The sequence below is a fragment of the Sabethes cyaneus genome, chromosome 2 (assembly GCF_943734655.1).
Source record: "Sabethes cyaneus chromosome 2, idSabCyanKW18_F2, whole genome shotgun sequence".
Lineage (NCBI taxonomy): Eukaryota > Metazoa > Arthropoda > Insecta > Diptera > Culicidae > Sabethes > Sabethes cyaneus.
The window spans coordinates 198648954-198664490 of record NC_071354.1 but is presented as its reverse complement, the minus strand read 5'-3'; the positions used below and the strand labels follow the sequence as shown (position 1 = coordinate 198664490).

The 15537-nt window shown below is 38.0% G+C and overlaps 1 protein-coding gene across 10 annotated transcripts in view; it reads right to left on the bottom strand.

The window, feature by feature from the left end:
• LOC128738109 (four and a half LIM domains protein 2) overlaps positions 1 to 15537 on the bottom strand; it is a 335738-nt gene that overhangs the window by 210573 nt on the left and 109628 nt on the right. For 2 of the 10 annotated variants that reach the window (XM_053832971.1, XM_053832970.1), the window contains exon 1: positions 10013 to 10375. The exons of 4 other annotated variants lie outside the window; for them this stretch is intronic. The gene's annotated coding sequence lies outside the window, so the exon portion shown is untranslated. Of the gene's footprint in view, positions 1 to 9429; positions 9448 to 10012; positions 10376 to 15537 lie in introns of those variants that run through there. 4 more of the 10 variants (XM_053832969.1, XM_053832972.1, XM_053832973.1 and 1 more) reach the window with 3 other exon arrangements.

The following is a 15537-nucleotide window of genomic DNA, read 5'->3' as shown; positions in this document are numbered from 1 at the left end:
AGGTTTCTTTATTGAAGTTGATATATAGAAAATTTACTGAACGATTAGAGCAATAATAATGAAAGTCGATCAGAAAATCGCACAGTTAGTAGCACTCAGAGGCTACCCACATAACCACAAATTTCAATGATGCTTGCATTCAGGCTTGCCATTTCCTCACTCATTGTGCAAAAAGTGCAACATTTTTTATTCCACACAATGAGCAGAACTGCTGCCCCAAATGAGAAATACATCCCCACAAAGAGAAAGAGATTGTGTAAAAAATGAGAAACTTTTGAAATCGCTCGTATTGCAGTAGCCCTATGTGTAAAAGTAAAACAAAAAGATCCGCGTCAGAAGCAACTGCACGGGAATTCCAATGTTGCCATATCTATCATTCACTATCGTCTTATGTAACATTTTTTGCACTGTTGCCGCTGCTAGAAGTCTAAACTGTTTTTTGTGTCCATATCATGGGCAGCCAAAAAGTGTATTAACATTTTGTTGCTCAGTTTTACTCCTCAATGTGTAAAACAATGTGCATGTTGCTGAGCAATCGCAGTCAGTAACAAAGACAAAAGTTAAAACAAAACGGGGTAGTCACGACTGAGTAAAGTAGGAATTTTTCTCTTCACTTTTTTTTATTCTGAGGAGGAATGCTTCCTGCTCGTATTCATAGTTTTTTGCTACGACACGCTACCTTTCCGGAAGATGCAGTCCTATGTCAAAAAAGGATGGATTAAACGAAGGGAGCACCGTACTTCCCAAGTAATAATCTAATGGAAAATTAGTGCTATTCCTTTCTTATAGTAGTTTTATCAGAGTACTGCAGAGTCACAGGTTTTATCATTGTAAACCTCAAGTGGATTAAGTCTTATTTGTTTAACAGTTTTGAGATAGACTATAAGTATAAAAAGACGTGAAAATCTGCTATAAAACTGCAAGTAGTAATTCCGTTTAAAACTTTCTCAAAACAAACAAATCAATGACTTAACATAACATACCAACATAACAACAAGAGAACAAGTAAACTATGAGTCAAATCAAAAGTCTAACAAATGGAATATTACACAACACATTCTAGAAAATTTCATCCCTTTGTTCTGCCGGACCGGCGGAACATAAGTAAGTAAGTAAGTCATTCTAGAAAATGCCACCGGTTTGGATTCCAGAGAACAGACACTCATTTCGTTCACACCTGCTATTTCGATTATATCTGTTTGGAATTCATAAATACCGGCTTCCGATAGGAATCGAAACGCTATGCATACAGTGCATGTGCATCGCTGCCCTACCTATGCATCTTTCAGCTGAGTTCTCTCGCTGGTAGCAACGTGAATCTCAATTCAACTGGCATTCCATGACGTCACCATTCATTCGTTGCAATATGTGTGCGGTCCGCGGTTTGTTTATTCATCAACTCGTTTCGAATCTGCACCCTTGGTCACCGTGTTTCGAGTTTCGCGGTAAATTAGATAAAAAAAAGCGTACAGGATTCAGTGTGGATTTGATTCGCTGCTGTATTGGGATTTGAGTCACCACAGAAACACACGCCAAATTCCTGTCTGTCACAGATCACAGTGCAGATGTGGAAATATACAGGTAAGCCTCGATATGAGACAATTTATAATTTCAAGAAGTTGTCTTATAACGAAACAAGATTTTTTCAAAAAAAAAATGAATTAGCGGTCGCCAATTATGCTCTGTGTTGTGTGTTTACGTTTACGAACTATTTGTTATTGTTTGAGGTATCGTTACTAGGTATGTCAAAGGAATTTGTCCTATATCGAGGTAAAATTATCTTATATCCATTTTTCTTATATCGAGGTTGTTTAATAACGAGGTTGTTTTATATCGAGGTATCCCTGTATTCTGTGTATTCACGGTCTTTTTTGCCGGCTTCGAGAGCGTTAACCGAAACAAGGAAGGGCTCCAACCTTTGGTTGTGTTTGCGTACTCTACTAACCACCGAACGATCCGATATCAGCCGAAGGAGCTATAAAATGCAAAAATAGAGACTTGATAAAAGCGTTATCTGTCTTCCAGTATGCGAACGCGAGCGAGCGAGAACGGCTTTATCGTTTCTTCTAATGTTTCTTCGGTTGCTGTTTCTTATCGTCAGCCACAGTACCGACTGCTGCTGCTGTATACGGTTTCTGTGTGTGTAGGGGAGAGTAGTCAACAGTGAGACAACAGGAACAGTGAGACTTCGGGAATAGCTTCGACATAAAACATACAAGATCCATGATATTTTCCTGCAAAGTAAAGTTTGTGAATCTATATCACATAATACAGTTTGAAAAAAATTTGTTAATTTTTTAGTATATTTTTCAACAAAAGTCGTTTTTGGGGGGGTCAAAGTAAATTTTATTGCGATCATTTTCAGGTGATTTTTAACGGCAAATCGCATAACTAATCCAAATTAAATTTACTACATGGCATCTCATAGGAATGAGAGATAAAAATAAAAAATATAAGACCATCGAATTGTTTGCTAACACCACTATTTCACTATTTCTTATGAAATATTCCTATTGGGAACAGTGAGACAAACAGATGTGGGTAATTTTCAAAAAAAAAAATTTGTGTTGAATTGTAAATCAATCCATATGAATTGATTGTAAATGAGTTCTGAAGTGTAAGTTGAAGGTCAGATAACCAGGATTTGACCTTTATATGAATATAAATGTAGATGTGAGAAAAATCGGAATTTTCAATAATGCACAACAATAATGTATCCTTTATGCACAAAATAAACAGTACGACCTCTAAACTATTCTTTGTAACCAAAAAATATGGTTTAAGTTTAATTCTAATATGTGTCTCAGTATTCAATACTCGTTGTCTCACTCTTCCCACCTACTGGGGAACAGTGAGCCAAAAAGACACCTTCACATTTGCGTTTGTAACTATTTTATCTTTTAACCAAAAGGGCTGAAACTTTTTTTCAGACAATTAGAAGGATATACCTCTCAAATGGATTAAAGGCCTCGTTGGTAACTATCACCAAAAAATTTTTAAAATTTTTGGAAAAAAAGTATCTCACTGTAGACGTCTCTCCCCTATACAGCCAAAGCCGGGTCCGGAACTGAACTTGAGTTTCGTAGTACACTGTTGTGTTTGTGGTATATAATATGCGAATGCTTTATATCGCCGTTCTGGAATGGACTTACTTTTGTAATGACATTGTTTCAGACTCAGAGTTATTTTAGATATTTACTTTCATTCATTATGTTTTCAAAAAAAAGTGACAAGGTCTCCTTGTCCCAACTGGTCAGGAATTGTTTCTTTTATTCGAACGCAAACAAATTTGATGTTCTGAAAGTAAAACGTTCTCGTAAAAATACGTTTCCGTCCCTAACGTATGATTGTCTGCATCGATATTCTATTAGAATCTACCTAGAAAGCAAAGTTTTGTGGAAGGATGTAAATGACGGGGTACAACATTTCGTGCATTTAAAAACAATAATTTAAGTAGTGCAAAACAACGCAGTAACGGAGGAATCACACTTAAAACCTGCTAACGCTTTTACCTCAGAAGTTGTAATAAACGTTTCATTTACATAATCGCACCACTTAACTGCTGACAATTATTTACAAACCTCCAAGCGCACTGTTGTTGCGGATCAAACCTGTCAAATGCAGCGAGATGATCGTTGAACTGGTAGTCCACTAACTGGGTGCCTTGTTGGTTAAAAAGCTACTATTGTTGGAATTATTCTGTCACGACAAAAGGCGCTTTCAAACCTTTATTCTCTTCCTGGTGATTGAAAAGAGTTAAGTTGTTGAATCAAGTGTTGAATTATTCGTGCTTGAATAGTTTTAAGAATTATTTATTTTGAGCTTAATTAGTCAAAAACTACAAGGTATACAGCCCTAAGGGTTGTACGAAAGGGTGACGTACGACTATATCAGATCATCAGATCAAAGACTAATGTAAACTGCATTTCTGGCATACATATGTTTATAAGAATCTGTGAGTGTCATTGTTTTAGTGAATGTTTAAAAGCGAAGAGCGAAATATTCAGATTCAATTCTTCATTGACTGCAATGGTGGCTTTGAAAATACGTGGACTGTGGTTCATAAGTACAACACCTGCAACCTTTGAGACATAGAAATTTCTTTTAAAAATCACTTGTGTGCATCATAAAGCTTGAAATGGTAATTAATCATCCTCCTACCACAGGGGAGAGGGGTCTCAAAGCATCATAAAATAGATAAATTCAAAATAAATTCATGCCTCCAAAAAAACCCACACGCCAAGTTTGGTGCCATTTGCTTGATTAGTTCTCGAGTTATGAAGAAATTTGTATTTCATTTGTATGGTATCTTCCTTTCTTAAAGAAAGCAAAGGTTCTAATCCACCATAGAAAAATCCCCCCCCCTATTAAAAGACGGATGGGTCTCATTATACCATAGAAAAAAATCCTGCCTTCTAAAACCCCCATATGCCAAATTTGGTTTCATTTGCTTGATTAGTTCTAGAGTTATAAGGAAATATGTATTTTATTTGTATGGGAGCCCCCCTTCTTAAAGGAAAAGGGGTCTCAGTATACCATAGAAAAACATCTTACCTCCAAAAACCCCCACAAGCGAATTTTGGTTCCTTTTGCTCGAATAGTTCTCGAGCTATGAGGATATTTGAATATTATGTGTATGCCCTCTCCCTCCTAAAGAGAGAAGGGGTCTCAATTTACCATAGAAAAAATTCTTGCCTTCTGAAATCCCTGCATTCCAGATTTGGTTCCATTTGCTTGATTAGTTCTAGAGTTTTGAGGAAATTTGTATTTCATTTGTACGGGAGCCCTCCCCCTTTTAGAAGGAGAAATGGTCTCAGTACACCGTAGAAAAATAATCCTGGCTTCTGAAACCCCCACATGCCAAATTTGGTTCCATTTGCTTGATTAGTTTTCGAGTTTTGAGGAAATTTGTGTTAAATTTGTATTGGAGCCCCCCTCTTACGCCTCCCTTAAAATTGCTCTGTTACCCCCTGAAAAATTGCTGGTCATTTTATCTATCCAACGACATATAAATTGTTCAGTTTCGTTTAGTAGTTTAGTAGTTATTAGCATTTGAAATCTTTCATTCAAACGTTACACTTCTATTTTCGTTTTCATAAAGTGCTACCCAGTCCCAGTATAGTAAACAAAGACGTAGTCCTACGTCAAAAATTGCATAGGTATCGCCATTTATTTGTGGTTCTAAGCTCTAAGGCGAATGTTATACGATAAATCCGTATGCAGCTTTGGAATGCTGGGTACATGTATGGCGTTAAAAGTTATGCGAAATCTTTTGAAATATTAAATTAGTGGTAATAACTATTGATGAAAGAAAAATCGCAGCAATTATTATTAAATATTCATCGAAAATGTATTGATTCCATTAAACTGATAAAACTTTAACTTTAACTTTTCGTACATCCCATATCTGTGTTAAGCACACAGTTTTGTAGTCGTCAGCTACGTTTTTTTAGAGGTGAAGCTCATGCAACGAACGCTTCCGGAATTCGACACTGGATTAACAGTAATCTTTCATCTGTCACTGCATTTTGACATAGAATCACGTCTCACGCGAAGGTGTCATTTCGTAAAATCTAAAAATGCCGAGGAATACGGCATACGGACGGCATGCGGATTTAAGGTATAATGGGCCATAGGCATAAAAACATTGGGCATAATGGGCGAAAGGTATAACGAACGATAAGCAAAATGGACGATAGGCATAATGGACGATAGGCATAATGGACAATAGGCATAATGGACGTTAGGCATAAAGGGTGAAAGGCGTAATGTATGGCAGGCATAATGGACGTTGAGTAGTACGCCGTTATCTTCCAAGAGATACCATCGACTCAATTCAAAATACCATTGCATATAAGGTGAGAATAAATGGCCGAAACACAAATGACCAAATCACAAATGGCCGAATGTCATAGAAAGTATTCGCGGTTTTAGGCCTGCTCAAATGTGCTTACTCACTGCCGCACGTTCGGACTCAACTAAGGGAAAAGAATACTAGTCACTAAACCTAGGAAAATGCAAGCACCTAATTAGTGGTCATTTCTGTGGGGGGGCTGCCCCCTCGCAGTGGCCGGCGCTTCCGACGCTTCACGAATATTGTTACGTTTGTAATATAGTATCAATTTCTTTTTCGGACCCACATAAAATCCTGCCCTGGATAAGCGAGTGTTTCTGAGGTGCACGTACCAGCTGTACCCAAGTAACAAATTCAATTTTAAGATGCACTTGAAGAGGTTTCCAGCATTTGCTCCTTAAAACTGATCATAAAACTTTTAATTCTTCAAAACTGCGCCATAAACCCATAAAACTTGGGAGGCCCACACTAAAGAAGGTTCTCAAGAATATTTCCAAAGGTTCTTTTAAAACTAGTAATTCTTATCGATATCTATTTATATTGATTTTCAAGAGTCGCTTAAAACTAAAAGAAAACCATCACAACTGTTGATAATTTTGTAGTTGTCTTCTCAAAGAACACTTGCAAGACAACATACACTGTTCAAAGCCTTGAATTTTTTAAAGTGACTAAGAGCTTTAAGAGAAAAAAGCATTCACAGATATTGCTTTTCCATAATGGATATAAATAATAAAAATGGCAATAAAAACAGCTGCTAGGTTGCCCATAAATGGGATTTTGTTCGTGCCACGCTCAGTTTGTCGATGTTTTGTAACATGAAAGTTAGAAAATTTTAACGCAGTTTTATGGGTGTTTCTTCAAGTCGCCTTCAATCATTCTTCAGAAACGTTAATCAAATAAGATAAAATTCACTTGAGGAAAAACATTGTAAAACCTGACAGACTTTGCGATGCTCTGATAAAACTACTATAAGAAATGAATAAGGCCAATTTGCTATTGGATTGTTACTTGGGTAGTTTAGTTTCACATGTATTCGTTTCAGCTTTGTGTAAAGTATTCAGGTAGCGAGGTGCAATTCTTGCTATGAAACATGACGTTGTCATTGGCTTATTTTTATACCAATGTTTTTATGACAAACACCATTATACCAATGAATTTCTCAAATGCGTATTCAAAGGAAAGCGAAATTTTGTAAATTATGCCTGCCGTCCATTATGCCTATCATGCATTATGGCTATCATCCATTATGTCTATCGTCCATTATGCATAACGTCTATTATGTCTAATGTCAGTGTGCCTAACGTCGCGCACCCAAATCCGAGGTAGGATGTATCGTCTCGTATGGTTTCTTACTAGGTTTTTAATCTAAAACTTTAGTGTTCGTAATTAAATGAACTACATGGGGTCAATCCCGGTTAGCATTCACATCTCTCACGCCGAGGAGCTGCGTTCAAATCCCAACCCCGCGGAAGTGACGAATGACCCAAGCTGTTAAAATGACTATAATCAAAACAAAAAAAAAAGTGAACTATATGACCTCATAAAATTTAACCAAGCTCATGTTTTGTTGTCTTGATCTTTATAATGAGGACAAGCATTAATTCATTAATTATAACGGTAGTCTTAGATGGAGGTAACAGTAGAAGAAAGTAATGAAACAAAGGTGTTGATAGTATCTTCAGGGCGAGACAAGAAGTGAAGGGGAAATAGCGGAATATCTATATCTATAAAAAAGGATTTCTGTCTGTCTGTCTGTCGTCTGTCCCTATGTTCCTTTTAGAATCGAAAACTACTGAACCGATCGGCGTGAAAATTTGCTTGTAGGGGTTTGGGGCTACGGAATGTTCTCTCGATGGCAAAAGACCCCTCCCCCCACTAAGAGGGGGGGCTCCCATACATTTATTTTAATGGGGGGAGTTGTTTTCTATTTTACTGTAAGGAAAATTTGTATATTAAAAAACCCATGAACTCCTGAGAAACTTGCGAAACTCGAGATTGTGATAAAGGTCATCCGAGATTCAGGATTTATGTACAACACAGTTTAATTTGTGGCAATATGAAGTTTGTCGGGTCAGCTAATAACCTATAAATGTCAAATTTCTTGCTATATCGATAGGGTGTTTGCAGAGTGCATATGTATTGGAGATCTGTTGGGCAGGCAAAAGTGACAGCTCCATATAAAACACACGGGCTGGGAAGAGCAAAATTTTTTAAACGATTTATTTTCTTCATTTAAAACAGAAATTACAAATTGCTTCATACATATGGCAAGCTAATATATCTGTTTACTAAATAAAAAAATTATTTTCAACAAATAAGCTAAGACGCGGTAACAATTATCAAAAATGTAACTATGGCCTATGTTAGCGGGATAAAATTAAACAAATATTAATAGCCAGCAGTTGCTTTCGGCTAAAAAAGCAATTTATTATGCTAAAACCAATTTTATATTCCGTTACTTACAACTTGGCCTATGCCGTATATTACTTCAAAAAACAGTGTATTTGGGACACCGATTCAACGCGAATTCACAGAAACCCTAGTTACCAAAAATCAGCATATATTTCAGGGAACATTTGTCGGTTACTTTGACTATTAGTTGCTTTAAAATGATAAATAATTTCAGAAAAAATGATAATTTTATCCAGCACGTTTTTGCTGCATTGAATAGGAAAATATGCAATGTGTGCCCAACAGATGTCTTCCAAGTGTGTGTAGCAAAAGCCCTATTCTCTTGCAGTTCAGGCAATGCACCATGCACCTGCATTGCAATAGTGAAACTCAATTTCTTTTATTATCATTGCAAAATTAGGCTATTTTGGACAAAGCATTTATCGGGATTTCAGCAGAAAATGAAACGCAATAAGAAGATATAAAGAAATAATTGTTTGTTAACAACAGTCTTCTACTGCTTTGTAGTAAAACTTGAAGAGTTTATTAAAAATAGTAGGTATCAAATAACTTGAATATTAAAACCACTCAACATGCATCCTTTGCTTGTAAGGAACTTAACTTTACCCACTGACACCTGCATCTCTTCTTAAAGTATTTATCACCGTGCCCAACCATACGTACGTATGTACTTTGTTGCTCAGCTACCATTGAGACTGAGTGCATGCTATTTATTCAAAGGCTCATTTTTTATGGTCCGTATGAACAAAAGACGAAAACATTTCAAGAATTTGTAAACGTAATCTAAGACTGTGTTGTTGTGGAATTTCACGCTCCTACATGTTTATATTTTGGTTTGCTCCACAGAACGGTGGCTGTAGTTGGACATATTGTTCGTATATATCACATTCCAAGCCAATGATCTATACGCCTCATTGCATACCAGGTTGCATATTTAACCGTATTTTTCAATACTCAGCACCAGTTTAGATATTTAGTTTCGAATCAGTCATTTGTAAAAGGTATTCAAAGCGAACGTCATCCAATTTCGAAGAAATGATTCAACTTTCACATACTTGTTGCTACTTTTATCTAGAATAAAATACTATAATGTTGTCAGCGTTAAGCTATCAGCAGATAAAACTGTTCGTGTCACTGAATCACTGTCTCGAATTCGTACGTACATCGTTCGCTTACTGTACCAGCCAGCAACGTTCTACGATGAGTTCACTGTGACAATCGTCAATGTATGTGCATTTTTTTCGAGTATTTATTTTCACTATGCATTGATATTTGATCTTCTTAGGTGCGCGGATTTTGTTGACCAAGCGGGTCGGAATTCGAACCATTTTCTATACTCGAAACGCTAGCAAGCCACCGAAAATTTACGGCTTTTACAACAGAGCACAGACATTCTGATAGGATTGAAGACATAAAAGTTTTGCTCAATTGTGATTTGTTTGCAACAGGTGAAAGACATCAAAGATTTATATTTTTTTCTTCAACACAAAAATGACGGATTACCATAAAAAATTTTAAAGAGCGAATGTGCGCGAATTTTGTTTCAACATGATCTAAGTTAAATCACAGAAGCTTTCTGAATTAGGTCGCGCACCCGTCGACAGAATACGAACTGATTACACAATCTGCATCGTTCCTGGTATCATTCACTTTCGAGCACACCAGGAAACCGAGGAAAAGGAGCATCCACCAAGTGTTAATCCGCCGCTCAAGGCAATATTTCTACACAAATCACTAACTATTTACCCACTTGAAACGTTTCAACTAACTACCAGCCATTCACTTACGCACTTCGGCGCGAATTTGTTCCGCGATAAACCGCCAGCCAGCGTCGTCGCGTGCGAACGAGCGAATATTCGGGCAGAATCAGTAAATTACACGCACAACTGATATTGTGACACCGTCAAGCCCGACGCGCGTCCCACACTGCGCTGCGAGGTGCTGACCGACGACCGGCTTGGCTTGGCTTGCACGGCCACCACGCGGTCGGTCGGTCGGTCCGTCGATCGTTGTCGGGTCGGCAAAGATTAGCGAACGCAAACAGCTGTTCTATCGAGAGCGCCAATTTTGCCCACCCAAACCGCGCGCTGCACTGAAGAACCTGCCGCGGGCTGTGTGCGGTGAGAGTCGTCGTCGCCTTGCGGGTGCAGTCGCTGTTAGAATCGAACCGAGACTAAGTACTTGAGACGGGAGTCTGGGTAAAAAATGAGGTTTTACACAACAGTTAGTCTAACCGTTTAGTACGCTCCCGCGATGAACGATGGACGGACGGAAGTGAGTCTACTAGATAGAGAGCGACCGAGAGAGAAAAATAAACAGAGAATCGAGGAGAATGCGTGCTGCTTGATGTTTGGGTTGAAAAGTTTTCCTCCGATAACGCTCTGCGTCGGCCAAGCCGGTCCGGTGTCAGGGGCAGTGGAAATTTGCGACGACGAGCCGCTTGTGAAAGGAGGCGGATGGTTAACGACGTCATCGAAACTGCTGTGCTCACCGCACCGACAGCGACGCGAGGCCCGCGAACTGCCAGCCGCCAGCCGCGAACCGCCGGCCACCGCACTTACACTTGTTGGAGGGTGTTGTAATAATGGACCCTGCTAGCCAGCCTGCGTCGTCATGTAGCAATCAGTCTATGTAGGTCCGTGAATGTTGTCAGTCGTTGTTCCGCCTGCGGCATGTTGGTTGATTGATGTTTCCCTAGCTAGGTCATTTTAGGTTGACAAATAACCGAATAGTTTATCTAAGGTTCTACTAAGACGCTTGTGGATGAATATTAAATTTTTGATTTTTTGCGTAATTTTATCAACAGAACTATCCTTTGGATCATTTCCGAAATCATCAGGATAAGATCATTACTTATCCAAACTTTTGATAGAGGATACATACCAACAATGCTTTGAATTAAATTAATTTTAAAAAAGAAAAAAACTTGTGTAACTTGGACTTGGCATTTAAACTCAAATTTAACTAACAATTGAACCTAAAATGGGAATTAAATTAGACATGAAATTGAACCCAATATTGGACATTTGTTTGAACATTAATTTAGACTAAATTGAACTTGAAGTTTTACTTCGAACCGGATGTGGACACGAAATGAGATCCGAAGTTTTATTTCTAATTAGAATTTCCATTTGCCATGTAGACTAAAGTACGGTTGTACGGTTTTCCTTCTCATTCTCTCACAAGTTATACCTATTTTCTGTTTAATTTTTCCGCTTTTCAGTCCCTTTTTCCATTTTTTTGGTCTGTTTTTCTCCTTTCTGTACCGTTTTCTTGATTTTTGCTCTCACTTTCCTTCCGTTTTTCCTCTTACTTCTTTTTTCTGCCCCGTATTTGTTTTATTGTTCAGTTTTTCTTCTTTTCCTGTCACATTTATTTATATTTTCAGTTTTGTTTAACCTCATGCTTTTCATTCGTTTTTTGTTATTTTCTTTCCCGTTTTCCATCTTCTTTGCTCTTGTTCCCTTTTACTCGTTTCCAGTTTTTTGTCTCCTTTTTATCTGTTTTCCTTCTCGGTTTTTGTGTTTATATGCTCCGTTTTTCCTCTTTTTGGAGCCCCGTTTTTGCATATTTTTGTCAAGTTTATTCTGTGTTTGGCTCTCTTATTCACACACACACACACACACACACACACACACACACACACACACACACACACACACACACACACACACACACACACACACACACACACACACACACACACACACACACACACACACACACACACACACACACACACACACACACACACACACACACACACACACACACACACACACACACACACACACACACACACACACACACACACACACACACACACACACACACACACACACACACACACACACACACACACACACACACACACACACACACACACACACACACACACACACACACACACACACACACACACACACACACACACACACACACACACACACACACACACACACACACACACACACACACACACACACACACACACACACACACACACACACACACACACACACACACACACACACACACACACACACACACACACACACACACACACACACACACACACACACACACACACACACAGACACTATACTTCTTTTCCCTTTTGGTTTCTCTTGTTTAGTATTTCATTTCCTATTTCGTTTTCCTACTTTTCCACGTTTTCCACATTTTGTATCCCGTTTTCTCTTCTATTCTGCTCGTTTTTTTATTATTTTTTTCTTGATTTCATGCCAGATTTCATTCTTTTTTCTGTCTACTGCTACGTTCTATTTCTCCTCCATTTTCTCCTCTTCTCCTATTCCGTTTTTCGCCCCTTTTCTAAGTTCTGTTTGTTTCTTTTCTTCCGTTTTCATCGTTTTCAAGGCTGTTTTTCCTCTTTTCCTGCCTCGTCAATTTTAAGCTTGCTTTTCTATCTCGTTTTTCGTTGCCGTTTGTTCCGTTCTTTCTCCTCTAATGTCCTACTTCTCCTATCTTTCGTCCATGTTCGGTTTTTCTTTTCCGTTTATTCCTTTTTGTCACCCGTTCAGCCGTCTGCCCAAAATCGCAGCTTTGAAATCAGGCATCCGGGAACCAAGCAGCATCGCATCTCGTAGCTTAGCTACTCAATAGAGCATTACCGGGCACGGGCGCGTGGAGGCGCAAGAGGTATGGAGGGGCAAGAGCTAAGATGGTCACTTTCTTGTTTGCCTTCGCCATTTCATACCCATGAGTTATGAATTTTAGAATTAGGTAAATATTCAGGAAAACCGAGTCGTTCAGTCATAACACAGGAACAATAAAGAATGTTATGATGCAAATTTTACCAATAAAAGATTAGGGAATAGGTATAGAATTGCATAGAAACAAATATTTTTAAAAAATTCCACATTTTCACTTGAAACTGAAACACTTGAAACACTTGGTTTTAACTTGAAACTAGACCTTAAATTGGACTTGAAATCGATGCTGAAATTAGGCATGAAATTAGAATTGAATTTGAACTAGAAATTGACCTTAAATTAGGCTTGAAACTGAACTTAATGAACTGAAATTTAATTTATAGCTCGACTCAAAGCTATTAGGCCACTACAAATATTTTATAATGTCCTTCCGGTGTTCGGCCACTGAAGGGGGGGGGGCGAAAAAAAAACAAAGTGAATTTTTTAATCGAGCAAAAAAACATGGATTTTAAGAATTTTTATTTAAGGTTTAAACGTGAAAACCCGATCTATTCTTGCTTATAATATATACGTTATTATTTTCTATGCAAAAATATACGAAAAAAGACAAAAACGAAGGAAAATTTTTTTGGACGATTTTCGGAAATTCCATTGTTCGAATTTCCATTTCTGTTTCGTGCTAGAAGCGTTAAGGCGACATCCATTTAGTACGTCACGCAAATTTTGACCAAAATCAAACCCCCCTCCCCCCCTTGTCACATTTCGTCACACATTCGTGACCCCCCCCTGAGAAAGTACGTCACGTCACGGCAATCCCCCCCCCCCTTCACAACAAAAAAAATTAAATATTCATTCCAACCTTTTTATTTAAAGCTATCAAATGAATTTCAGCAAATAAAAAAAAAAGAAAATTTTCGAGCTTATAAGTCATCGATTCACGGATTTTGAAGATGATCTTCAATTGCTGTAATCGGATATGCTTCAGAACTCGCTGATGTGCCGTCGATTAATGTTTAGCGCATATCTACGCCCTTTACATTCATTCACTCAAATTCGTCTGATCTAGTTGAAAGAATCAGGACTTCCAGCTGACGTCTTGCAGCAACACGCCTTGGAAGAACTTTTCTGAGGGACTTTGTCATTTTGTGTATTTCTTCAATCGTGTAATCATTCAACACTACCTTAGATGCGAAATTTAATCCGCAAGTGGCTTAAACCCTATCCTTCAGAGAGCTTTTGAGTGAGGGGCAGTATAAATTATACCGAAAAACCTTGAAAGCAGCCGTGGAACTTCGGTATGAGTTTTTCTTCATCGATTGAGTTCAGCACGAATATCAAGGGAAAACATTGCCGTGGGTCTCTGGTAGCATCCTGTAACCCTTCAGGAGTTTGTGCGACTGCTATTTGCGGTTGCAAAAATCTTTTAGGCAGGACGGTACTCAAGCAGCTCTTCAGCGGTGTACTGCATATTCTGTAAAGCCTTAATGGAGAGTTCATACTACATAGAATAAATGAGTCCTGTTCACACATATATGTTCAAAAAAGTGTTCATTCAAAAAATTTAACTATTTGTTTTAAAATCTATCAGTACGTTAATTTTATAGAAGCCTTCAATAGTTGTAACTTCAAATGAAGGCTAAATTATAATTTCCCGAATAAATTTTCCATTTGATTTTTTTTTCATGTGACGTCACATAACTTCATACCCCCCCTCCCCCCTACGTCACAAATCGTCACGATTAGGTCAACCCCCCCTCCCCCCTATAAGCGTGACGTACTTTATGGATGCCCCCTAATTCAACTCGGAAACTCATTTTTCGAGTTTTTCAGACTGTAGAGCCCACAGACAATTGATTTTATAAAAAGAAATTTGACTCATATTCTTCAAATAATTTTTTTGCGCCCCGATTTTGCAAGCCAATTTCCAAGGGGGGGGGGGGGTTGACAAAAACTTTGAATATGATTTGCAAGGGCCTTATTATGCCATTAATTTACATATTGCAAAAATGTACCGACACTATTGCGAATCTACGGGTGTTTCTTTATCCTTGGAAAAATAAAATACCGTTTAAACAATGAAGGTTACCCGATCAGATGATACTAACAAAAATATTACCGAATTGAAGTTCCAGTTAATATTTCTATCAAAGTTTGTTATAAATGTTATAAGTGTTTTCCCAAGATTCTATCTCGTTCTATTACTTATAACATACTTTGTTACATTTTGGTTATAAAGCAGGACAGAATCCTGGAACATCTAGATATAAATTAGATCATATTATATTATAATTTGATATATTTGTGATATGCCTAGAGCGTATTTTGTTACAATTTTTGTTATTTTCTAACGAGGTCAAGTTTATAACAAAACGCAAAGGAGATTTTGTTATAAAAAACCGCCGGGTCCTAGGCGTGAGAGGCGTGAATGTTAACCACTACCCTGGGACTGACCCCTATAAAAAACTTGTTATTTAGAACTTATCCTGTTATAATTTTGTTATTTTCATTTCATCGGGTAGTGCTGGAAAAATTGACAGCCCTGCATGACGACAAATATAAAACGCATTCAGCGCATACAAATTATCCCTGGTAGCATTC